The sequence below is a fragment of the Myotis yumanensis genome, unplaced genomic scaffold (assembly GCF_028538775.1).
Source record: "Myotis yumanensis isolate MYYU_CA2020_CCGP unplaced genomic scaffold, mMyoYum1.0.hap1 SCAF_28, whole genome shotgun sequence".
In the NCBI taxonomy this organism is placed as follows: Eukaryota; Metazoa; Chordata; class Mammalia; order Chiroptera; family Vespertilionidae; genus Myotis; species Myotis yumanensis.
Window position 1 is genome coordinate 635,345 of NW_027223779.1, and position 24,726 is coordinate 660,070.

The 24,726-nt window shown below is 48.7% G+C and overlaps 1 pseudogene; it reads right to left on the reverse strand.

The window, feature by feature from the left end:
* Nucleotides 1–21,223: 21,223 nt before the first annotated feature.
* Nucleotides 21,224–24,265, reverse strand: LOC139000750 (E3 ubiquitin-protein ligase RBBP6 pseudogene; annotated as a pseudogene).
* Nucleotides 24,266–24,726: the final 461 nt, after the last annotated feature.

Sequence of the window (24,726 nt, forward strand, 5' to 3'; positions counted from 1 at the left end):
AGCAGCCTAGCCAGGTTCTTGCCAGGTGCTCCAGCGGCAGCGCCTATGTCCCGGGACCGGGTCTCGGCGAGATCTCTGCCCCGAAAGCTCCCTTGGAGAACGAGGACGACCACCACGACCACAAGCCTAGGGCTGGGAAAGCTCTGCCAAGAGGAACCCTGCTTTCTTTTATAGCGCCAGCTCGTGGTGGGAGGACCCAGAGAGAGAGACCCACCAATCAGCTGCTCCCAGGAATGAGGCGTCACCGTTTGGGCGATGCCAACTGTAGGGCGGGGCAGGTGTCGCATCTCAAGGAAAGGCTTTCCTTAACGTGGCTGAGATGCCTGGGGCGCTTGACCAGCGCTTCTTGGCCTGGCTCCTCCGACCCAGGACCGTGAAACGAGTGCTGGGGGGTCTTATTTTACTTTAGGTTATTTGTTTATTTATTTATTCATTCATTTATTTTTCTTCTCATTTCTGTGCTCATTTCTCTTCATTCATTGCAATTGATTCTATCTCTCGACAATGAACCCTGGCAAACATCGGTCCCATTCGCATTCGAAGGGAGGGGGCGCGGTGTATGGGAAGGGGGAGGGGGCAGGGGGGAGGCGGGAGGGGGGGACCGCAGATGCAAACACACCCAACGTAGCGGCCCTTGGAGGTCATGGGAGGCAGAGGCTGAGGTGGATGTGAATAAAATGTGTACGGCTTTGTATTTTTAGCTCTTTGGCCCAGGCCCCAGCCCCAGTCAACCCGACCTCTGCCAGCCGCGGCCCTGTCTTTCCTCAGTTCCACGTTCTTGCTTCTCTTGCTGCTCCCGGATCATCTCCTTGTCAATCTCCTGGACAACACGGGAGAGCTCTTTGAAGTTGCGGAAGATCTCGCCATCTGGCAGGTGGATGCGGCGCATGAGGTGGATCTCTACCTTAGAGTTCATGCACTGTCCCCTGATGTGGGTGACCATGGCATACTTCCCGCTCTTTGGGCTCCAGTCACTTGGAAGCCGCCATTTTGTTTTTTAAATACGTTTCATTGATTTTTTAACAGAGTGGAAGGGAGAGGGATAGAGATTTAGAAACCTCAAAGATAGAGAAACCTCAATCAGCTGCCTCCCGCACACCTCCTACTGGTGATGTGTCCACAACCAAGGTATATGCCCTTGACCGGAATCGAACCTGGGACCCTTTAGTCCGCAGGCCGATGCTCTGTCCACTGAGCCAAACCAGTTAGGCTGGCAGCCGCCATTTTGAAAAGGCAAAGGTCAATCCCTCTCTTTTATCCTCTCCCTGTGCCCCGGATCCGGCATTTTAACTTCCCCGTTTGGATAGCACAAAATGCAAGTCCAAAACATTGTACAAGTATACTTTTTACTACACAAAGGTGGATTAATACCTTTGTGTTGTTGTTGGTGTGTGTGTGTGTGTGTGTGTGTGCCCGAGCGCGCGTGCGCATCTGTGTGTGTAAATCCGCAGTCACACATGGACACTTCTTGATCTGAATGGTCCTTCAGCATCCATGAGCACCCTTCAGCCCCTGCCTTGTCCCAGACAGCGTCCCCTGCTTGTCCCTCCCCCCTCTTGTCCAGCCAGAACTGGGGAAGTCCAGTCATCTGGCTCTGCCCTCCCTAGAGGAGGCTGCAGGACGGGCGCTTGCATTGGCGCTTCTCGACCAGCAGAGGGCAGGGCTGGCTCTCTGGCCCCGCCTGGGCTGGGCCATCTGGTTGACTTCCAACCACCCGCCCCCCGCCCCCCTCCCCCCTCCCAGCCTTACCCCGACTCCTTCTCAGGGTGGATGGTTAGGCCTGGCTCAGAGACCAAGTCCGCGCCAGGTCACATGAGCTTGCAGAAGCCTCCGCCCCTTGAAAGGCTGGATCAATGTCATTTCTAAGGAGGTTTTCCTGTGGGGTTTTTCTGTTTGTTTATTTGGTTGTTTTTTTTTTTATTGGTTTATTATTATTATTACTATTATTTTGGTTTATATTTTATTATTTAATTTATTTTATTTTATTCTATTTTATTTTACAGCCCGTCTCTGGCGGCGGGGACCCCGCCATCCACAGAGAGAGCGCGGTTTGACCAGATGGCCCGAGGCTGACTTGGTCTCAAGCAAGGACCCCATCATGCATAGAGAGCCGGGGTCTACCAGATTGCCCGACCTGGACTTCAGTCTTAGATTGTGGATCAGAGTGATTTGGGTTGATTGAAATGTTGACAGGATACTTTTTAAAAAATATATTTAATTGATTTTTCACACAGAGGAAGGGAGAGAGACAGAGAGTTTAGAAACATTGATGAGAGAGAAACATTGATCAGCCGCCTCCTGCACATCTCCCACTGGGGATTTGCCTGCAACCAAGGTACATGCCCTTGACCGGAATCGAACCCAGGACCCTTCAGTCCGCAGGCCGACACTCTATCCACTGAGCCAAACCGGTTTCGGCGACAGGATACTTTCTGTTTTATTTATTTTTCTTTATTTGATCTGCTTGACCGGGAGCGGGGGCAGGGCCGAAGAGCAAAGAAATGTTGACAGAATACTCACTTTTTTTCTTTCTTTTTAAAAAAATATATTTTATTGATTTTTTACAGAGAGGAAGGGAGAGAGATAGAGAGTTAGAAACATCAATGAGAGAGAAACATTGATCATCTGCCTCCTGCAAGCTGTCTTCTGCACACCTCCCACTGGGGATGTGCCTGCAACCAAGGTACACGCCCTTGACCGGAATCGAACCTGGGACCTTTCAGTCCACAGGCTGACACCCTATCCACTGAGCCAAACAGGTTAGGGCTTTTCTTTCTTTTCTTTCTTTCTTCCTTTCTTTCTTTCCTTCTTTCTTTCTTTCTTTCTTTCTTTCTTTCTTTCTTTCTTTCTTTCTTTCTTTCTTTCTTTCTTTCTTTCTTTCTTTCTTTCTTTCTTTCTTTCTTTCTTTCTTTCTTTCTTTCTTTCTTTCTTTCTTTCTTTCTTTCTTTCTTTCTTTCACATACAGCCCGCATACAATGATACATTCTTATCATGAATCCACATTTACTCTTATTTATTTATTTATTTATTTATTTATTTATTTATTTATTTGTTTGTTTATTCATTCATTCATTTATATGTACAGCCCGGCTTATCACAGCGTTATACATTTATGAGTCTCTCAAACAAAACCCCAGAAAACACGTTGCAATGCTTACCCGTCCTGTTTCTAATCCTATCAACGCTTCAACCCTTTAGGGATGTTTCCAGGCGGCATTGTTGGCATTGTTGGCATTGTTGGCATTGGCGGCGGCGGCGGCACAGTGGGGGCGTGTTCACTGAAAGGAAATTCCTAAATCGCCCCGTATTCACTCGCGGAGGAAATTTCAAAGTCTAACTGACAGTCTTTCATCCGCATCGTGGGAGTGTCTGTCCTTCTTGACTGCTAGGTGTAAACAAGAGACAAGAGAGAGAGAGAGAGAGAGAGAGAGAGAGAGAGAGAGAGAGAGAGAGAAAATGAGAATATGAAGCTTTCAACCCCCCACCCCCGCCCCCCGGCAGTACCCGACCCTGCGTTCTCACCACTCTGATGATGACGTGAGGACGATGCAACCTGTCCTTGTCATGTGCCACCTTCCTGGTGACCGCTTTTATAAGCCTCAAAGCGAGGTCGGCCAGAGGGCCGGGTTGGTCCGTTGTCGTCACAGGGTGGAGCCAAATCAGGGACAGCGCTTGCGCAGTCGGCAGACAGAGGGGCATGAATGGAAGGCAGTGGATCGCCATACTAGCACTTTGGATGGAGGCACATCCATGATAAATAACACAAAGCAGTACCTGTACCTCAAATGGAAACTTCTTTCGCAGACATGAAAAATGCAGGTCAAGTCACTTGGACACTATGGACCGCTTTGTCCTGTAGAAATGGGCAGGCGTGAATTAGGCATTCTGAACTTTGTCTTCCTTTGGGTTTGTCCTTGTGATCCAAAGGAACTCTCCCCAGACAGGAAAGGTATGAGGTGGACTGAAGTGGACCACAGTGGGGTTTCTGGCTGGAAACCACAAACCACACCACTGGCGGCGACCGACTGGGTGTGCCGTGCCGTGCCCTGCCATGCCCCAGAAAGTCATAGTCAGGACTGAACCGAGGACCTTCCTCTTTCTCTCTCTTTCTTTTTCTTTCTTCTTTCTTTCTTTTTCTTTCTTTCTTTCTTTCTTTCTTTCTTTCTTTCTTTCTTTCTTTCTTTCTTTCTTTCTCTCTCTCTCTCTCTCTCTCTCTCTCTCCTCCTTCCTTCCTTTCTTTTTTCTTTTTCTTTTATTCTATTTTTTTGGCCCTTCCACCCCTAAACTTGGTGCCAAGACGGAGGGGACACACCTCTCCCTCTTCTACTCCAGCTTCCCTGCTGTTCCCCTTGCCTCAGATTTGAGTCTCTGCCAAGAGCAAGCATCGGGCAACCTACTACAGAGCCTTGCAGTCAATGGGTAGTCCTTATTCTTGTGTGTGACCTTAGCTGAACTTCACACAGGTTGTTTTCTGCATAGGTGTCATTCGAGGAGAACAAACAAAATACTCAGAATAAGAGCCATGCCCGGTGTCATGGACTAACGAGGTCCTTTGGCATCCTCTCTTCCTCAGCTTCCCTCCTGCCTCCCTCCAACTCTCTCCCTTCCTCTTGCTCCCCCTCTCCTCCTCTCCATTCCAGTCTATTCCAATCGCCAACCCCTCCCAGATTCTGTCCATCCTGGGGCTTACACACAGTATACATACATACATACTTACATACATCCGTCCTACACCTGAGTATCAACCAAAGACTTGGAAACAATGAGGAGGAGACTCAAGAAGTAATGCCATTCAAAACTAAACATTAAGTCATTGTGTAAATTCTGTGAAAGGAAAAGTGGATAGGGTATGCCTGTAAATGGCATAGCTCTCCCTGCTCACCTAGCCTTTTCAATGACAGCACCCACCCCATACCCACCCCCTTACTGTCATGGATGCTTTTCATGATCCCTGAGAGGAAGAAAATATCCCCTGTTGCTGAACCCTGGCTTTTCACACTGCAGATGACCCTCTTGGACAGATGCAGGAACTCTCTCCCTCCCAGTCCCAGAAAGGATGTTTTGACCCACCCTTGATCTCTTTCTTGGTTTGTTTTCTTTCAATGGGGGTAAACACAGACCTCCTTTGAACCTTTGATAAGCCTACAGTTTACATTCACACTCCTTTAGCTTGATTTTTAATACAACTCCCGGGGTCAGGATCATGACTTTAGAGTCAGGGTTGGTTCGCCCAATGAAAGGACTCGTGTGTGTGTGTGTGTATGTGTGTGTGTGTGTGTGTGTATGTATGTGTGTGTGTGTGGGTTCCCCGTTTTGTTTTCTCCAGTCTTTCTAAAATGTCACCAGTGGATTTCATGTAACCCATGTACGGTCTCCTCCTTGGGTTGGAGTGTATAAAATAAGGGGATCGACATTGCCATTCTTTGGAACATCATCTCCCGCCATTGAGATTGTGCTTCCCGGCGTATGAGTGACATTTCTGGACAGTTTGGTTGAAAGACACTCACAGAAATTCTGCACAGGTTGGAACATTTCTTACGTTGTTGACAAATGCCACACACGCACACATGTGTGTGCACTTGGTTCACAGTTGCTGCCTGTGGGGCTCTTTCAGGTGTGTCCATTTTCCTTCCTCTTTTTTCACAGGGAGGAAGGAGGCAGCGAGTGTAATCACCAGTGAGTGTGTGACATGAGACTGAGGATTTCCTGTGGAAAGAGGGTGAGCGGACGGATGGGCGGAGGGAGGAAGGGAGGGAGGGTGGGAGGGAGAACACATCCATCCACCCACTGATCCATCCATCCATCCATCCATCCATCCATCCATCCACAGGGAAGTTAAAGATAAATGATAAAAGGGTGTCTGTCCTGAGTGGCACACTTGGAGCCATGTGTGTGGTGGGGGGTAGGGATGGAGGGATGGATGATCAAAACCGGCAACTGGAGCAGTGTGTGCTGGCCGGTTGGTGACCCAGAGTTATTGAGTCAAATCATCCCTCACCAGGCCTCCCGCGACCCTCATCGCTCCACTCCCACCTATGTCTCTCCTCCTAGGGGATCTAAGACACCGAGATCTACTGTTGACCTTCGCCTTGGACCTTGGACTCACGCCCCTCAAACCCCTCCCTCTCGCTCCCCACATCCCCTCCCGGGATTCCCAAACGGGTGAGGGCTTGTTCCTGGGTTGGCAGTTAGAGGGCACTCTTTTCCACCCGGACAGGCCAGGCCGGTTTCTCAAACAGCCTCCCTCCCCGAAGTTGGTGAGCTGTGGGCCTGAGGGTGGGGGGACTTGGAGAAGCTGGAGGCGAGGTCCGAGGCCCTGAGGTCACTGGAGACCTTTCTGCTTTTGAATGAAGCTCTGGAGTGAGATCCATTGGAATGAATCGCCCTGACCTCCTCCCCTCCCGCTTGCTCCATACCCCACCCCCTACTCCCCATCCCCCACTCCAGCTCCCTTCCTCTCAGCCCTCAGGTCAGGGGCTTCTGAGACTCTGGGCCTGGGGCAGGGAAGGCCTGGGGAGAGGGGAATCACGCAGGCAGGGGGAAAGCTGAGTTGCTTCCTGTGAGTGTATTTGAGCCCCAAGGTCCGTGTGGGCCCAGCGGAAATCTGTGTCTGTGGGGGCTACCCTCCTGCCTGCTAAGAGGTGCTGTCCCACCCTGGCCGGTCATTTCCCTGCCCCATCTGGGAGCTGGGCTCTCCTGCCCTGGTTCTGCACACAGGTGTGCGCCCGGCTCTCCACTCTCCACACAGCCTGGTTCCCAGGACCTGCGGTGAATCACTCAGATCCCCGCTCCCGAGGCCAGTCCTTTCATCTCAGACCCCACAGCTGCCCTTGGTCAGCCCTGGGTGACCAAGCCCTTATTACCTCTGAGGCCCTCTTGCCTGCTGGGAGCCACTGAGCAAAAGGGTTTTATCCTCCGCTCTGAGCTGCCTTTCAGCGGACACCACTTCAGTCCGGGGCTGAAGCTCTCAGTGGACAGACAGGCTGAGGTGGCCAAGCCAGGGCAGGCTGCAGGCAGGGACCGGATCCCCAGGTCAGGTCCCCTTTGTCCAGCCCACCTGTGTTCTGTCCAGGTCGTGGGAGATGGCACTGCCCCACATGGGGGAGTGGCAGCTTGTCACAGCAGCCAGGCTTGCGGTGGACTCAGAACCAGCTCAGGAGGTGCGGCATGCTCCTAGTTCCCTGGTAAACCAGTTCTCCGGGCAGGGAGAGTCCTTGAATGTAGCATCTGGGCAATTTCTGTGGTGTAAATACTCCCACCATGGCCCATTCCAGGCTCCCATAGTGACATCGGTGAATGCACTGAGCTCAGAGTTGGGGAGACAAGCACAGTCTGCTCCCCCCCTTCCCCCAGCACACCTTATGTCTCTTCCTACCTACCTCCCCTCACCCCCAACTACACTGCCATGCCTTCCATGGGGCTGAAATGCTCAAGTCCCAGCCGTCCCTGCTCACAAAAACCTCCGCAGGGTAGGGGATTTCACTGTACACAGCGGCCTTGAAGCTCTTGGGATCCTCAGCAATAAAGCACTTTACATCCCCCCCCCGGCCAAAAAAAATGATAAGGATAACCAGGAAGCTGATCATGCCCACAGGGGCCTGGAAAGACGGGGCAGGCCCCTAACATTCCAAAACAGGTCTATCTGCAGGCAAGGTGGGTAGCATTCAACTCAGTGGTGCCAGGAACTGGCCAAACCTCTCCCTCGTCCCACTTTCTAGTGGCGGGGGTGGGGGTGGGGGTGCGGGCTAGGTTGCCAAAGAAGATTAGCTTTTTTGTTTTCTTGGATGGAGGGACCCCTTGAGTCTAATTTCTCCCAAGTGTTGGTGAGTATGTACACCCAAAAAGGGGACTCTCAAGGTACCGCGGCCCGGTTCCCCATCTATGGAGACACATGGGTAGCGAGCTGAGCTGAGAGTGAGAGGCATCTCTGCCATCCTCTGGGGCTGCTTGGGGCCATTCTGAGCGGGGAGGGTCCCCCATGAATCGGGTCGCTCAGGCTCTGCGTGGAAGTTCATCATGGAGAAACGACTGTTGGCAAACAGACATACGTTTAGTCGGTCTCCAGATGAGATTCCTCTCGGGATGTTCCCTTTTTAAAAATCATCATTCTTGCCCTAACCGGTTTGGCTCAGTGGATAGAGCAGCGATGGCGAACCTTTTGAGATCGGCGTGCCAGCATTTTGAAAAACCCTAACTTAACTCTGGTGCCCTGTCACATATAGAAATTTTTTGATATTTGCAACCATGGTAAAACAAAGACTTATATTTCTGATATTCATTTTATATATTTAAATGCATTTAACAAAGAAAAAAATCAACCAAAAAAAAATGAGTTGTGTCATAGGTTTGCCATCACTGGGATAGAGCGTCAGCCTGCAGACTCAAGGGTCCCAGGTTCAATTCCGGTCAAGAGCATGTACCTTGGTTGTGGGCACATCCCCAGTAGGGAATGTGCAGGAGGCAGCTGATGGATGTTTCTCTCTCATCGATGTTTCCAACTCTCTATCCCTCTCCCTTCCTCTCCGTAAAAAAAATAAATAAAGTATATTTTAAAAAAATAAAAACCATCACATTCTCCCCTGTTGGTTCAGTCTCTGGCTCATTGAAGTCTACATACACATGACCCTTCTAATAAAACCCCACAAAAACCAACAACCAACATATGTTGTCGTCACTGGCTTAAAGACAAACACGCAGACAGACAGACAGACAGAGACAAACCTCTCTGTCCCTATAAGGTGAATTGGGGACGATTTGAGCAGGAAAATATAGGTTGCCCCTGTCCCATGCCCTCATTGAAAGGGGACAGGTTCTGATTTTAAAACAGCCATCAGTCGGTCGGTCGGTCGGTCGGTCGGTGGGGCACCCCTACCTACCGCTGTGGGCACACAAGCTTGACTCCTAGGGAGAGGGAGACTTGGTTGGGTAGGGTTAAGTACAGGTAAAGTAGCCCTGGCCGGTCGGTCGGTGTCTCCGAGAGCTTCAGGACCTTCACCTGTTAGGATCATTGCCATTTTTCCAAAAGTGGTATGAGTGAGGAGAAGGGGAGATTCCCTCTCACAGTCCTCGGATCATCCCGAGGTTCACTTCTGTGTGTTTTCTCTTTGTAAATCCAATGTCTGTCTTTTGTTGTTGTTGTTTTCTACACTCTTTCTAAGGGTGACCTGGCTTCTGACAGACAGCAGAAACAGACGCCTCTACCATTTCACAGCGGACCTCATGGACAGATTCTGTTGCCTTGCCCTCAGAAACCAGCAGGTGTATACGTCGTGTTCACGGAAAAACATGCAAACCCGTAGAGAACTTTTATGAGTTTACTTGAGCCAAACTGTCCACACTTGCCGGGAAGCAGAACCTCAAGGGGTTGGGACAATGCTCTGGAGAATGGCTGTTTTTCACTGTGTTTTATTCATTTTTCTCTAAATTATTACTTAATACATTTTTATTGATTTCTGAGAGGAAGGGAGAGGGAGAGAGTGATAGAAACACCCGCTAGTGGGGATCGAGCCCACAACCAGGCCTGTGTCCTTGACTGAAATCGAACCCGGGACCCTTCGGTCTCCAGGCCAATGCTCTATCCACTGACCAATACCGGCTAGGTGTTACTTTGTTTTATACGTGACAATCCAATCCAAGGAGGAGACATACGTGGGTTACAGGAAATCCACTGGTAATAGATGAGGGAGAGAGGGAGGGAGGGAGGAAAGGGGCAGTGGGGTGGGGAGTCGGGGTACACCTCTGTGATTGGATATAAAGCAAAATGATAGATGCATACTTCTTTTTTAAAAAAATATTTTTTTATTGATTGCAGAGAGGGAGGGAGAGAGAAACATCATTGATGAGGGAGAGTTGGGGATCGGCGGCCTCCTGCATGCCCCATAGTGGGGCTCGAGCCCGTGACCAGGGCGGGCATACTCCCTGGCCCCGAATCGAACCCGGGACCTTAAGGTCCGCTGTAGGCTGACATCGGCTCTTCCCACTGAGCCAAACTGGCCAGGACCACACCTACTTCTTTTCCTTAGGTGGGTGTAGGATAGATAGGTAACAGGCAACAATACACCTGATAACAATAAAAATGAAAGAATTTATGGTCGCTTTCCTGCAGGGCGTCCAGGGGCATTTGCTTGTGTGTGTGTGTGTATGGGGGGGGGGGGGGCGGAGGTGGGGGGAGGGGGGAGAGTAGGGGGGCTAATGTTACAAGCTCCTCTGACATTTCAGAGGTATGTTGTCTTAGATGCAAAAGGACCATAGGTTCAGTTAAGGTAAACGCTGACCTGGTCAGGGAAGACTCAGTCCTAGGACGCGACTACCCACCACAAGTGCTCTTAGTGACAGCCTCCCTTCAGACCATCCCTGCAGTCGATTTAGGCCTTTCAGTTTGCAAGACTGCCAGGCAGGCCTTCCCCTGAGCTCATGGGGTTAGCATGTGGCCCCTTTTGTCCACAGTTGTGTGGGAATTAAAGAGTCATCCTTTCTGTCAAAAAGGGAGCTTAGGCAGCCTCCATTTTGGCTCCAGGAACTTGGCAGCCGCCATTTCGAAACGGCATAGGTCAACCCCTCCCTCTTATCCTCTCCACCTCCATCCCAACCCCGGTTTTAATTTAGCTGCTTTGTTTATCTTTTAAACAAATTCACATTTCATTTATGTTGAAATACACTGTACGAAATTGACTTTCTTCACCGAAAATAACAGCTATGTTTTCTGTATTCTTCCTAGATAAACCACAAAACACATTCGTGAAGGTTGTCTAGGTTTTGCTTATAAATTGAGACGTGGCAGTAGATGTAACCACGGAAAAAGACAGACAGATCTGTTGTCAGTATCCATGGCCTCTGATCTTGTCTTGACCATGAAACAGAAGTGTTCCGCATATTCTAGCTTATGGAGCCCTAACTGGTTTGGCTCAGTGGATAGAGCATCTGCCTGCTGACTAAAAGGTCTCAGGTTGGATTCTAGTCAAGGGCATGTACCTTGGTTGTGGGCATATCCCCAGTAGGAGATGTGCAGGAGGCAGCTGATCAATGTTTCTCTCTCATCAATGTTTCTAACTTTCTATCCCTTTCCCTTCCTCTCTGTAAAAAAAATAAAATACATTTAGAAAAATAAAAATCATCATTCTCCCCTTTTGGTTCAGTCTCTGGCTCATTGAAGTCTACATACACATGACCCTCCAAAAACAAAAAAACCCCAAAAATACCCACCCCACAAAAACCAACAACCAATGTTGGCATCACTGGCTTAAAGACAAACACGCAGACAGACAGACAGACAAAGACAAACCTACCAGGTGAATTGGGGACGATTTGAGCAGGAAAATATAGTTGCCCCTGTCCTAAGCCCTCATTGAAAGGGGACAGGTTCTGATTTTAAAACAGCCATCAGTCGGTCGGTCGGTCGGTCGGTCGGTCGGTGGGGCACCCCTACCTACCGCTGTGGGCACACAAGCTTGACTCCCAGGGAGAGGGAGACTTGGTTGGGTAGGATTAAGAATGGGTAAAGTAGCCCCGGTCTGTTGGCGTCTCTGAGAGCTTCCATACCTTCACCTGTTAGGATCATTGCCATTTTTCCAAAAGCGGTATGAGTGAGGAGAAGGGGAGATTCCCTCTCACAGTCCTCGGATCATCCCGAGGTTCGCTTCTGTGTGTTTTCTCTTTGTAAATTCAATGTCTGTCTTTTGTTGTTGTTGTTTTTTACACTCTTTCTAAGGGTGACCTGGCTTCTGACAGACAGCAGAAACAGACGCCTCTACCGTTTCACAGAGGACCTCATGGACAGATTCTGTTGCCTCGCCCTCAGAAACCAGCAGGTGTATACGTCATGTTCACGGAAAAACATGCAAACCTGTAAAGAACTTGTGTGAGTTTACTTGAGCCAAACTGTCCACACTTGCCCGGAAGCAGAATCACAAGGGTTTGGGACAATGCTCCAGAGAATGACTGTTTTTCACTTTGTTTTATTCATTCCTTTTTCTAAATTATTATTTAACACATTTTTATTGATTGCTGAGAGGAAGGGAGAAACGTCCAGGATGAGAGAGGATCACCCATCTGCTGCTTCCTGCACACTCGCTACTGGGGATCGAGCCCACAACCGGGCCTGCACCCTTGACTGAAATCAAACCCGGGACCATTCGGTCTCCAGGCCGATGCTCTACCCACTGGCCAAAACCGGCCGGGGCGTCACTTTGTTTTATACGTAACAATCCAATCCAGGGAGGAGACATAAGTGGGTTACAGGAAATCCACTGGTGATAGATGAAGGAGGGAGGGAGTGATGGAGGTACCAAAATGGGGCGGGGGACCTCTGGGATTGAATAAAAAGTAAAATGATAGATGCACACTTCTTTTTAATTTTTTAAAAAAAATATTTTATTGATTTTTTACAGAGAGAAAGGGAGAGGGAGGGAGAGAGAAACCTCATCAATGAGAGAGAATCTTGGATGGGCAGCCTCCTGCACGCCCCCTAGTGGGGCTCGCTTGAGCCTGTGACCCGGCTGGACGAGCGGGCATGTGCCCGGGACCCGAAATCGAACCCGGGACCTTAAGGTTTGCTGCAGGCTGACGTCGGCTCCACCCACTGAGCCAAACTGGGCAGAGCCACACCTACTTCTTTTTCTTAGGTGGGTGCAGGATAGATAGTTAACAGGCAATAATACACGTGATAACAATAGCAATGAAGGAATTTATGGTCTGTCCTGCAGAGCCCCCAGGCGCATTTGCTTGTGTGGAGGGGGTAGGGGGAGGTCGCAGAGTGGGGACGGCGGGATGTTACAAGTTCCTCTGACATTTTATAGCATAGGTATGTTATGTCTTAGACACAAAAGGACCATAGGTTCAGTTAAGGTAAACACTGACCTGGTCTGGGAAGACTCCGGCCTAGGTAGGACGGGACTACCCACCACTACTGCTCTTAGGAAAAGTCTCCCTTCAGACCATCCCTGCAGTGGCTTTAGGCCTCTCGGTTTGCAAGACTGCTAGGCAGGGCTTCCCCTGTTCTCATGGGGTTAGCATGTGGCCCCTTTCGTCGTCCACAGTTGTGTGGGAATAAAGGAGTCATCCTTTCTGTCAAAGAAGGGAGTTTAGGCAGCCTCCCTTTTGGCTCCAGGGTCTTGGCAGCCGCCATTTTGAAACAGCAAAGGTCAAGCCCTCCCTCTTATCCTCTCCACCCCACCTCCCCCTCCCACCCCCGTTTTAATTTCGCTGTTTTGTTTTTCCATTGAACAAATTCACATTTTATTTATGTTGACATAGACTGTACAAAATTGACTCTCTTCACCGAAAATGACAGCGATGTTTTCTGTGTTCTTCGACCAACTACAAAACACTTTTTTGTCGGTTGTCTAGGTTTCGCTTATAAATCGAGACACGGCAGTAGATGTAACCACGGAAAAAGACGGAATGAAACAGACCGATCTGTTGTCAGGATCCATGGCCTCTGATCCTGTCTTGACCATGAAACGGAAGTGTGCCACATATTCTTGCTAAAAAGCTTATGAGGATATAGGCTGAATGAAGGAATGTAAAGAGCAACACTTAGATGTGGGTGTAAGGATGGCGGGTTCTTTCTTCAATGTTTCAGTCGTTTGTGTAAGATCATCGAATAAAGACAAAAATCCACACCGAAATCCTTGTCCGGCAAGCTCACGTTTCTTTCACTAGCTGGTCATTTCACTGTTGGTTACAGATTTCCCTGACAAAGATCAATCTTTCTTTTTTTAAAATTTTTAAAAAAAATATATTTTATTGATTTTTTATAGACAGGAAGGGAGAGGGATAGAGAGTTAGAAACATTGATGAGAGAGAAACATCGATCAGCTGCCTTCTGCATACCCCCCACTGGGGATGTGCCTGCAACCAAGGTACATGCCCTTGACTGGAATCAAACCCGGGACCCTTGAGTCCACAGGCTGACGCTCTATCCACTGAGCCAAACTGGTCAGAGCTGTGTGTGTGTGTGTGTGTGTGTGTGCTTTTATTGACTTCAAAGAGGAAGAGAGAGAGATCAATGATGACAGAGAATCATGGATCAACTGTCTCCTGAACACCCCCTACTGGGGGGTGGAGGGGCTCTGGGGATCCAGCCCGAAACCCGGGCATGTCTCCTTGGCCCGAATCGAATCTGGGACCCTTTTGTACACAGGACGACACTCTATCTCCACTGAGCCAAACCAGCCAGGGTGTAATTTTCCTTTTTAAATCCCCTCATTTTTATTGAGTACATTGCTGGCCATTAACTATCCTACGCCAACCTAAGTAAGAGAAGTATGAAGAAGTATGTGTCTATCATTTTACTTTAATTTTTATCCAATCCCAGAAGTTTCCCTCCCCCCCCTCCCGCTTTGCTTTCTCTCGCCTCCCTCATCTATCACCAACGGAGTTCATGTAACCCACTTACATCTCCTTTTTTGCTTGTCATGTATACAACAAGGTTAAAACACACACTCACACACACACACACCCTCCATTCTACGGAGCGTTATCCCAATATGTTGAGAATCTGCTTCCTGGCGGCGGACAGAGGGGTCCGGGTTGTGGGCTCGATTCCCAGTAGGGGGCATGCAAGAGACAGCCGATCCATTATTCTCTCTCATCATGGTGGATGTTTCTAGCTCTCTCTCCCTCTCCCTTCCTCTCTGAAATCAATAAAAAAGGAGTTTAGGCAGTCGCCATTTTAGCTCCAGTGACTTGGCAACCACCATTTTGAAACGGCTAAGGTCAACCCCTCCCTTTTATCCTCCTCCCCATCTCTCCCATCCCCCCTTTTAAGTTCACTGTTTAAATAACAGGAAATACAAAACATCGTACAAGGACACTTTTTACTACGTAAAGGTGAAATAATACATTTGTGGTTGTTTTTTTAAAAAATATATCTTTATTGATTTCAGAGAGGAAGGGAGATGGAGAGAGCACTAGAACATCAACAATGAGAGAGAGAGAGAATCACCGGTCAGCTTCCTCCTGCACACCCCACACTGGGGATCGAGCCAGCAACCCAGGCATGTGCCCTTGACTGGAATCGAACCCGGGACACTTCACGGTCCACAGGCTGATGCTCTATCCACTGAGCCAAACCGGCTAGGGATGTTTTGTTGTTGTTTAAAGAGAGAGTGAAAGGGAGAGGGAGGGGGCAGGGAGAGAGAGAGAGAGAGAGAATTGTTTTTCCACTTGTGTATTCATTTGTCCCTAGCTTTTAAAAAAATATACAGCAGTAGCAATGAGGGAATTTGTGGTCTCGACCCTGGGACCCTGGGCTGTGCCCTGAGGGCACGGGAAAAAGGAAAGTGACTAGTTACCGGGGCATTCACTACTCCAAAGACATGTGATTCTAGACTCTAGGACCTAGAGGCATAGAAAGACAATAGGCTCAGATGCCAGTAAGTTCAAAGGTGATCTCTCTCAGGGGAGATACTGGGCCTAGGGCATGACTGCCACTCACTATACACTGCTTTCCACTTTAAAAAGTTTTTTTTTTTTTAATTCAGAACATCCTGGGTGGTCACTTGAGGTGTCTGAGTTTGCAAGGCCAGGTCTCCCCCGAGTGGGTCAGGTTAGCATGTGTCCCCTTTTCATCCACAATGCAAAGCTTTTTATGTATTTACACCTTTCATTTTATCCTATTGCATTCCATTTCATTTAATTCACCGATGTGTCCCCCAATAAATTCAATTCCGAAAAAAATAATAACTGAAAGGAAACAAACAGAGAAAATGATTCCTCCGTTGTTGCCCCGTGAATACTCGCCGCCTTTAGGTCTTCAGAGGTCCCCTCCCTACCCCGTCCCGGCCCCCTCCCCTCCCCTCCCCGGGTTGAGGTTTTAAGGGTCCCGGGCCCGCAACAAGTGTTCTGGGTACGTCCTCTGGGTCATCTGTTAGGCCCCACCCCCAAAAAAACTTTTCCAGTCCCCCTTCCGCTGCCAGGCTGTGTGTGTGCGTGCACGGGGCCTTCCTGGGCAAACCCTAGGTGGGGGACGCCCCGCTTCCCCCGCCCCACCACCCGCCACGGGTCCCACTGGAGAGGTGGGTGCGGGGAGGAGATCGGTCACCCTTGCCCCCTGCCCCCCTCCTCCCCCCAAACACACACACAGCAGGCAGTGGGGCTCCTGCCCTGGGCTAGGCCTGGCCCATGGCCCCGGAGCTGCCCCACTGACGTTCTCGCTGGTGTTTGCGCGCCACCTGGCAGCCGTTTTTATATGGTCTTTCCCTTTCTGCTGGGTGGCTGTCTGGCTGGGCCCTGGAATTCAGTTCATTCTGGAAACCTCTTGCTACTCGGGTGCCACTGTGTGTGAGTGTGAGTGTGTGTGTGTGTGTGGGGGGGGGGTGGAGGGGAAGGGGAGAGGGAGGAATCCCGGGAGAAACTCCCCTGTCTTCCTGTTTCTTAAAGGAAGGGCGCTAGTCAGAACCACTACAGATCCTTTGCGTTTTCTGGTCAATGGACTGGCCTGGCCCGCATACCCCCATGTCCTGTCCTGCCACGCTTTCTTGCAGAAATACCTCCACCCGAAGAGTTCTTCACCTTTGTTTAAAAAAAGAAAGTAAGAAAGAAAATGACATCAACAAAGGAGCAAACAGACCCCAGGCCCTCCCCATCCCCTGCAAGCCCCCAGCCAACAAACAGAACTCCAGCTGCTCTCCTCCTACCGCATGCCCTTACCAGAGTTGCTCACTGTCTTAGAAATACGTTGGGGGCCGCTCAGCGACTGACTCCTGTCCCCCCGCCCCCCCCCCACCTCTGGCACAATTCGGTGCCTGGAACCAACCCGATCTTCTCCTTTCCTTCCTTAAGTGACTATGCTGCCACTGCAGCTGCTCAGGCGAGCCAGAGACAATATTCCTAAGTGGCCAGATGGCAAAAAAGACTCCAACTGGACATAAAGATCGAGGGGTTGGGGGTCGGGGGAGAGACGATGAGCGCACACGGGGACTCGTTTTTGCACTTCAGGCAGGAAGCCAGCTGAGAGGCAGAGGAATCTGTAGGAACGGGCCTCCCTCATCTCTCCTTTCTCCTCCCCACCTACTTATTGGCTTGCCCACAATCGCCCCTCTCCTTTCCACCCAGTATGAGAAAGCATGGATGTTTTGCCACCTCTCCGGCTCTTCCACGGTCTCCTTAGGAGCTCTCCCTGTGTCACAGCAGACACTTTAGGAAAACAAAAAAGAAAACGGTGCCCTCATATCTCTCTCTCTCTCTCTCTCTCTCTCTCTCTCTCTCTCTCTCTCTCCCCTGTGTGTCAGGTGAATTTTTCAGGGCTGCCTCCTCCACAAACCCTAAGAAGGTGGAGGTAAGATTTTGGCCTCGGTGACATTTTCCTCTCTGGCATCTTAGAACGCTACCAGTGACTTCCAAGTGTTTTCAAACACTTTTGCACCGTTTCCTGCCATTTGTAAGTGAATTTTCAAGTGGTTTCCAAAACTGTTGTACAGTGTCCTGCACTTTAGAAGTGATTCCCAAGTGTTGCCCAACACTGTCCTACACTGTTTCCTGATCTAGATCAGTGATTTTGATGCACTTAAACCAATTTTAGATAGTTTCCAGCCATTTAGACGTGAATTCCAAGTGGTGTCAAATACTGTTCTACAGTGTGCTGCTTTATATAGCAAGTTTTTTACAACACTATCACTCTGTTTCCTGCCATTTAGAAGTGAATGCCAAGTGTTTTCACACACCGTTCTACACTGATTCCTGATCTTTTAAAAAATATATTTTCATTGATTTCAGAGAGGAAGGGAGGCAGAGGGAGGCAGGGAGGGAGTGGAGAGAGAGAGAGAGAGAGAGAGAGAGAGAGAGAGAGAGAGAGAAACATCAGTGATGAGAGAGAATCTTGGATTGATCGGCTGCCTCTTGCACACCCCATCACCCCGTACTGGGGATCAAGCCCACAAACCAGGCATGTGCCCTTGACCGGAATCAAACCTGGGATCCTTCAGTCCGCATGCTGATGCACTATCCACGGAGCCAAACTAGCTAGGGCTAGTTTTGTTTGTTTGTTTATTTTGTTTATTAAAGAGGGTGTGGAAGGGAAGGATGGAGAGATAGAGACAGAGATGGAGACAGAGAGAGAGAGAGAGAGAGAAAGAGAGAGTTGTTGTTCCAGTTGTATATTCATTCTTCGGTAGCCTTTTAAAAAATAGATATTTTTGCCCTAGCATTCTGATGACGCTTCCCACTTGAAAACTGGATGTGGTATGTATGTATGTATGTATGTATGTATGTATGTATTCAGATGATATTTTCTTGAGTTGTCCACTTGAATAACCTGAATGTTTTTGTTGTTGTTTTTTTGTTTAGTTCCATACAAAGATTCCTATTTATTCATATCTGATTTATTCATTTTTTATTTTATTTTAAAACCTGTATGGTTTATGAACCGGTGCCTCCCTAATAATTTCAACGAGAGAAAGAGAGAGAGAGAGAGAGAGAGAGAGAGAGAGAGAGAGAGAGAGAGAAAGAGAAAAGATGAGACGATCGGATCCATGAGTACTGCCTCATTTAGGTTTCAGCTCCCAGGTTTTTGAATATGGAAAAACTTCTTCCAAGTTATAGACACAAGATCACTGTGAGTTGTTTGAGAGCCAAACGAGTGCTTCAGAAGAATGGTCATGTTCCGAGCGATCCAACTCTTTTTAAATCCTATGCAGAATATGGCCACTTTGTGGTCATTAGGATAGCAGCTCTGGAAGCAGTTGTTGATTATACTAAAGTGGACAGGAGTTATGAAGAACTGCAGTGCCTCCTTAATATGATTCAGAATGACCCTCTACCCTATGTAAGACATAGGATTTTACACATGCTAAGAACCCACCATTTACTAAGAACATGGAGTCTCCCTTATGCAATGAAGCCCTGGTGGATCAACTTTGGAAACTTATGAATTCGGGTACTTCACATGACTGGAGGCTACGGGGTGGCGCTGTGGACTTGTACTTCACACTTTTTGGCCTCAGTAGACCTTCCTGCTTACCCTTGCCAGAGCTTGTGTTGGTTCTTAATCTAAAAGAGAAAAAAGCTCCCTTGAATCCAACCATAATTCCAGAGGTCATCACAGGCAACCAAGAAACTGCAATGAATCCAAGTGGCCACGCACAGCTAGCTGGATTTCAGAACCCTGAAGTTGATCATCTTGCCAAGGAAGCATCATGTAATATATCAGCTCATCAGCAGGGAGTGAAGAGGAAGTCTGATACAAAACTGGGGTCCCCACTAGAACCTGGTCAAATACTGGAGAAGAATGAGGATAGCAGTAAAGTTAAACTGAAAATTAGATTTTCAAGTTCTCAAGACGAAGAGGAGATTGATATGGATACTGTTCATGGCAGCCAGGCGTTCATTTCTCAGCATTTGAACATGCTTGAAAGGCCGTCTACTCCAGGGCTTTCTAAATGTCAGCCAGCTAGCTCTCGGGCTTTAATGCTCCAGCATTCACCAGGGGGTGATTGCACACCTGTCACAAAGCCCCAGTGGGGGATGGAACTTGCATGGAAGGGATCAGGTAAAGAGCAGTCACCTTTGGAGATGAGTATGCATCCGGTTGCAACAGCCCCACTCTCGGTATTTTCTAAGGAACTGACATCCTCCAAAGACAGTGTCCACCATCACCACCACCACAACGAGCACAAGAAGAAGTAGCACAGACATAAGCACAAGCACAAGCACAAGCATGTGAGCAAAGAGAAGGACAAGGAGCCTTTCACCTTCTCCAGCCCCGCCAGCAGCAGGTCTATTCGCTCTCCTCTCTCCGACTGAAATCTTTGCCTCTGTCCACAAGAGGTATAACTGAAGCTCTGGCCTCTGTAAAGAATGATAAAAGGAAAAAAAATTGCCTCTCAGAGAAATTCGGAATCCATTTAAATTCTAAATATTTGATTTCTATTATTTACACAGTTGGGATGTGATAAGGAAATTGTGTTTATGTTCTGAATAAACGATTTCATCCCATTACCTTCTTAAAGTGTGCGCACACACATGCAACCCACACACAGAGCAAACGATTTTTCATACAGGCCCTGTACCCAATGGCAGTACCCGTTCACACCACGGACTCCATGCGTGCTGCCAGAAACCATGTTTGAAAGCCTTTGACGGATGTTATCGAGCCAAATTTTAAACAGAATCTACTGCCAATCCTGTGGTGGAACCACTGTTTCCAGTGACAGATTACATAACACCGTTTGGAACTACTGAAGAAAACAGAAGCTTTTCTATAGGAGTCTCTCTATTGCAGTGTGTGTGTGTGTGTATGCGTGCGCACGCGCGTGTTACCCATAGAGTCTAAGCATCAGAATTTATAAACAAGACTACATTGTATTTTCTTTTGCCCAAAAATCCTGAAATTTTTGGAAGCAGCTTTATAAAAAAATTGAAAAAGAAAGAAAAAAATTTTAAAACTCTTTTGATAATGCATTTGGCAATTACGATGTTGGAATTTAACAGAACCATGAGATCCAATTCTTAAATCAAGATGTTTAAATTATGTTATTTTTTTCTTTAATATAAGTGAATATGTCCATACGTAGAATATATTTGCTAAATGTGAACAATTTACACACTGAACACATTCTAAAGTTATTTCTCTGTGACACAAGCTATAATACGTTAAAATGGTGTTGATAGACTGTTTACCTACTCGGACATAGACAATTTGGCCCTCATGTGAGTATACACAGGCATTTAAAAGACATGAACATTTTGGTTTCATACTTCAATAGTTTGTATGTTTTTGTTTGCCACGGATGGAAAGGACAGACAGATATATGACAGGCAACGATAAGCACTGAAATAGTCCTTAAAAATCCAGAAATTCTACTGATAAAAAAATACAAATGGTACCGATGTTTGTAACCATTCATTGCTGAGAAATAGAATCAATTGCAATGAATGAAGAGAAATGAGCAAAGAAATAATAAAATAACATAAAATAAAATACCCACACCCCCAACACTCTTCAAGGGTCCTGGGTCCGAGAAGCCTGCACAAGAGGTGATGGTGAAGCACACCAGGCATTGCAGCCACGTTCAGGAGAACCTTTCCTTGAGATGCTTTTGGTGAATGCCACCTGAAGGGCGTTCCGTGCGGGAGCCTAGCCTGGGGCATGAGCGCCCCCACCCTAAACTTGACCCCCAAGGGGTGACGATGCTTCAGTCCTGGGGCCGGCTGATTGGTGGGTCAATGGCTCCTCCCACCACGCTCTGGGGCTATAAAAGGGAGCAAGGTGAGAGGCCCAGGGCCTTCATTTGCAGAGCTTCTCAGCCCTTGGAGCTTCGTCATCATCGTAGTCGTCATCGTCTTCTTCGTTCTCCAAGGGGGCTTTCAGGGGAGAGATCTCGCAAAGAACCTGTCCTGGGTTATAGAGGTCGCTGAAGCACTTGGCTAGAACCTGGCTAGGCTGTTGATAAACTGAAGGCTGTCTCCGTGTCATTTCTTCTTCACTGACTCCATGCACACCTTTGGGAACCCCTGCACTTGCTGAGTTTAAACCCCAACAGGCGTTATGCTCTTTTACAAATGGGTCTCTGAAGTCCACACTCCTCCCATCATAAGCTTTTCTGTCATAGGGTGGTGGAAAGTCTCTGTATCTCTTAAAATATTCACATTCTGTTTCCCCTTCTGGTACAGTGCATTTATCTCATCACTGGACTTGTAGGTTCTCTTGATTTTCTAGAAGGTTCCAACAACTCTGGGCTTAGAAAGCCTTCACTTTCTTCCGCCTTCGAAGTTCCTTATGTTTACATCCTGGACCATCTCCTGCAGCACTGTCCCTCTCCTTCTCTTTTGACTTTGTACTGTCCTTCCGATTGTGGCTGTCTCTTGTTGAAAGCTTTTCTGGATGGTTGCTACCACCTATGCTTCTACTTCTACGACTTCTCCCACCCTAATCATCTTCTCTGCGGCCCCTTGTAAGGGGAGAATTCCTGATATGAAGCGGTAGAAAGCTCTCTGGAGAAAAGTTCTCTCCATTTGCTGATGGTCGAGGCTGTGCTCCAGCAGCATAACCTTTGTAGCGATTTTCGTACCACTCCCTGTATTTCCTCTCCCATTCTCGGTAATGCTCTCTTACAAATGGGTCTCTAAAGTCAACACTCCTCCCATCATAAGCTTTTCTGTCATAGGGTGGTGGGACGTCTCTGTATCTCTTAAAATATTCATGTTCTGTTTCCCCTTCTGGTACAGTGCATTTATTTGGAGACTGTCCCCTAAATGCTTGAGGGGACCTTGATCGAGAAGGATGTCACCTATATAGTGGTGACCTTGACCTAGATCGACGACGATATCCATGAGATCTAGACCTAGACCTTGGGCGGTAATTTCGACTCTTGCCTCTGCCTCTTCTGGGGCATGGCAGTGATCGCGAATAGGAATGAGTGTGAGTGGCTAAGTGACCAAGAATGAGAACGTGAGCGCCCTGAACCACATCTTGATTTAGCGTAAGCAGAAGGACTTCTGGAGTATGAGGAACCACTATAGGGATATTTAGACTAAGACTCTTCTTGTAGCCGTCGCTGCTCTCTATAGAATTCTTCCCTGGACAGAAGTGGTGCTTGTGCTGTTGGGATGGTATTTGAGTGAGCAGTCTGCACTCCTGATGATCCCCAAGGTGTCGATAAGTTGGCAGAAGGACTTCTGGAGTATGCGGAACCACTGTAGGGATATCGAGACTCTTCTTGTAGCCATCGCTGCTCTCTGTAGAATTCTTCCCTGGACAGAAGTGGTGCTTGTGTTGTTGGGATGGTATTCATGATGGAAGTGACAGTCTGCCCTCCTGATGATCCCCAAGGTGTGGATAAATTGGCTGGCGCTGCAGGGAACCCAGGGGGAGGGACGCTATACCCAGCAGGTGGTGACTGTCCAAGCAAAGATGAGTTTCCGAGCACAGGCACCTGGTAACCTTTCTCCTCCACAAGGGCAGTCATTGCTATTGAAGAGGTTCCCTTTGAATGTTCGAAGGCGAGGGCTGCGGCCGGCAATATTTTACGATCGGAATCCCGGAAAGGCCCATCTGATTTTTCCGAGTGGAATGATTTGGAGACCGTTGCAGTTACATCGGGTACAGGCACTGGGGTAGGTGAATTTCCAGGCGCAGCAGGGGCTAAGGAAGTCTGATTAGAATTGAACTAAGGTATAGAGGGAGCCGGGTGGCCTGATGACGACGCCACTGGAATCATCGGAGGATCTTGCTGTCTTGATATTGGAGATCTCATCAGAGGCTGTAGATTCCGCTGAAGGAGTGGTCTCCGAGGCGGTGTCGGCGGCGGTGGTGGGGGTAAGGGTTTCCGTAGTCCTCTTGTATAACCACCAGTTCCATTTTTGAAGTTATTAACAGCCTGTCGCAAGGCTTTATTGGCAACTAAAGCATCGGGAGAGACATCATGTTGATGACACGTTGGGCATGTATGGTCCTCTGATTCCAAGAGCGCTGTTCTTATACACTCATCACAGTAGCTGTTCGCACAGCAGGGAATGATAGCGGCATCAGTCACGATGTCTTTGCAGATGGGACAGAGCAACTCGTCTGGGATAGGGTCGTCCTTTACAGAAGACGAAGAGGGCTCCTCTGGGAAGAAAGGTGGCTTTTCTTTCTTCCCAATTGCATATGCCTCTGCCTCTATAGTCGGTATTGCGTATGTCCCGGTGCTGGTGAGCTTTGCACCTTTCATGGTAGGATCTGTCACTTCCATCATGAAACTTCTGGGGATTCCCGTGCTCTTTTTAATCCTAGGACGAGATTCGACGTTTTTGACCCCATTTGTTGGGCAATTCTTAATATAATGGCCAGGTCTACCACAGCAGAAACAGGTGTAAGATGGAGGTGGTGGACCTAGAGGCTTCTTCATGTAATTGATGGGGTCGTATGCACGGCCAGACTGCCACATCATGGCTTTAATTTTATCTTCTTCAGAAGCATTGGCTTCAGCCAGATTGGCAGCCTTTGTAAGCTGGGCCAGAGACATAGGTGCAGAAGAGTCGTCAGTGACTTTTGAAGTTCCCATCACTGGTTCAGTTCGTCGTATAACGTCCGTCTGGCTTGTAGATTTCACACCTCCAATAGGAATTCTTCTAACAATGACAGACGTATTCTTAGGAATCAGAGCATTATCGTCAGTGTATTCTTCCTCGATCTGCGCTTGCTGATCTGCAGGTCGCACTTGGCAGCTTTCAGCTTCTCTCTCCCCATAATCTGCGTCTTTAGGTCGCGGAGGGAGATGTGCCACCCAGCAAAGGTGACGATGGCATAGTTGAGTGTGGAAGCGAATTTATAATGCACACAGGACATGGTGCCAAAGGACTCCTCGGGTTGGGCGAGGAGACGTGGACACGCTCAGTATACGTATACTTATGAACTGAAGAGCAGAATATGGGCATACACAGAACACTCGCGAGTCACCAAAGGACCGAAGGCCTTGGGTTGAACACCCCCTCCCCACAGCAGGGGCGTGAGAACCGCAATCCAGTCCCCGACCACGGACTCACTTCATGTGCAGGAGGGCGGCCCGGGGCTCCGCCAACGGGCACCGCGTCACCCGGTCCGGGTCCCCCTCGCTCAAGCTCAGGGCCAGCAGGTGGTGCAGTCCGCGGCGGTGAGGCCACACGTTACAAGTCTGAGTGACCCAGTGGGGTCCGGGGTCCGTAGTGTGGCCGCACCTCCCGGGGGCTCTCTCCGTGGTTTGGAGTGACCCGGGCCCCGCGAGAAGGCCAGAGTCGGCGAAGAAGAAATGACACACAGACGGCGGTCAG